This window comes from Pteronotus mesoamericanus, unplaced genomic scaffold, assembly GCF_021234165.1.
Source record: "Pteronotus mesoamericanus isolate MK-2021 breed Mesoamerican mustached bat unplaced genomic scaffold, CSHL_Meso_final contig_27, whole genome shotgun sequence".
Classification (NCBI taxonomy): Eukaryota; Metazoa; Chordata; class Mammalia; order Chiroptera; family Mormoopidae; genus Pteronotus; species Pteronotus mesoamericanus.
This window is the reverse complement of record NW_026555115.1, coordinates 11,484,641-11,486,675: the sequence shown is the minus strand read 5'-3', so window position 1 is coordinate 11,486,675 and position 2,035 is coordinate 11,484,641. Positions and strand designations below refer to the sequence as shown.

The 2,035-nt window shown below is 40.1% G+C and overlaps 1 pseudogene; it reads left to right on the top strand.

Annotated features, from left to right (window-relative positions):
- The first annotated feature begins 433 nt into the window (after positions 1 to 433).
- On the top strand, positions 434 to 1,386 carry LOC129071674 (glyceraldehyde-3-phosphate dehydrogenase-like; annotated as a pseudogene).
- Positions 1,387 to 2,035: the final 649 nt, after the last annotated feature.

Genomic DNA, 2,035 nt, shown 5'->3' with positions numbered 1-2,035 from the left:
ATTTATGTATTATCACAGTCTTGATATTGTCTTTCAAAGAGTAGGAATTTTTTTTAATTTTAATGGATTCTGGATGATCAATTATTTCATGGGTCATGTCTTTGATTTTTCATCTAAAAATACATCACTATATCCAAGATCATTTATGTTTACTCTTATGTTAACTTCAAAGAGTTTTATAGTTTTGCATCTTATATTATGTCTATGACTCATTTTGAGTTAATTTTTGTGAAAGGTGTTAGATTTGTGTCTAGACTCATTTTTTTGCATGTGGATGTCCAGTTGTTCCAATATCATGTATTGAAGATATTATTATTGTTCCATTGTCTGCATTTACTCCTTTGTCAAAAGTCAGTTACTTGGCTCTCTGCTCCTCCTACTGGATAGATAGCTGTATCTTCCTGTGCAGTGCTAACCTCAACCCTGAGACAGAATGATGAAAGTCAGAGTGAACAGATTTGGCCATATCGGGCACCTGGTCACCAGGGTTTTTTACTCTGGCAAAGTTGATGTCATTGCCATCAATGATTCTTTCATGGAAAGTTCAAAGGTTCAGTCAAAGCCGAGAATAGGAAGCTTGTGATGAATGGAAAGTTCATCTCCATCTTCCAGGAGTGAGATACCACCAACATCAAATGGGGTGATGTTGGTGCTGAATATGTTGTGGAGTCAATTGGTGTCTTCACTTCCATGGAGAAGGCTGAGGCTCACTTGAAGGGTGGAGCCAAGAAGGTCATCATCTCTGCCCCTTCTGTGGATGCCCCCATGTTTGTGATGAGTGAGAACCATGACAAGTATGACAACTCACCCAAAATCATCATCAATGCCTCTTGTACCACCAGCTGCTTGGCCCCCCTGGCCAAGATCATCCATGACAACTTTGGCATAGTGGAGGAATTCATGACCATAATCCATGCAATCACTGCCACCCGGAAGACCCTAGATGGCCCCTCTGGGTATCTGTGGTATGATGGCTGAGAAGTTGCCCAGGACATCACCCCTGTTTCTATGGGAGCTACCAAAGCTGTGGATAAGGTCATCTCTGAGCTGAATAGGAAGCTTACTGGCATGGCCTTCCGTGTCCCCACCCCCAATGTGTCAGTTGTGGATCTGACCTACCACTTTGGGAAAGCTGCCAAATATGAGGACATCAAGAAGATAATGAGGCAGATATCAGAGGGTCCCCTCAAGGGCATCATGAGTCATACTGAGGACCAGATTGTCGCCTGCAAATTTAACAGTGACACCCAGTCTTCCACCTTCAATGCTGGGTCTGGCATTGTCCTCAATGACAACTTCACTAAGTTCATTTCATCGTATGATAATGGATTTGGCTATAGCAACAGGGTGGTGGACCTTATGGTCTACATGGTATCCAAGGAGTAGCAGACCCCAGTACAATCAGCCCCAGCAACAAGTAGAGAGACCCTCAGCTGCTGCGGAGTCCTTGCCCCAAATCAATCCCCAACACACTGAAAATCTCCTGACATCCAGTTTCCATCCCAGACCCCCTAAAGAGGGGAGAGACTTAGGGAGCCCTACCTTGTTGTCCACCATTGATGAATTTCACTGTAGTCCCTAAAAAGTCAATTACTTGTATTTATGTGGGTCTATTTCTGTACTCTCTGTTCTAGTACATTGATCACTGTTGCTTTATAGTAAAGGTTGAAGTTGGATTGTGTCAGCCCTTTAATTTTGTTCTCCTTCAATAATGTGTTGGCTAGTCTGTGTCTTTTGCCTCTCATATAAACTGAATAAGTTTGTTGATAAATACAAAATAAAATGCAGGAATTTTTATTTAAGATTCCATTGAATATATAGATCAAGCAGGGAAAAACCAACAACTGACATATGTTGTGTTTTATTGTCCATGAGAATGAAGTACTTTTCTACTTATTTATATATTTGATCTTATTCATCAGGATTTTGCAAGTTTTCCCATTAAGATTTGTTAGATTTATAATAAATACCTAATAAAATAAAGTATTTTATTTTGGGAGTGTTAATACAAATTATAACTATGTTTTTAATTTCA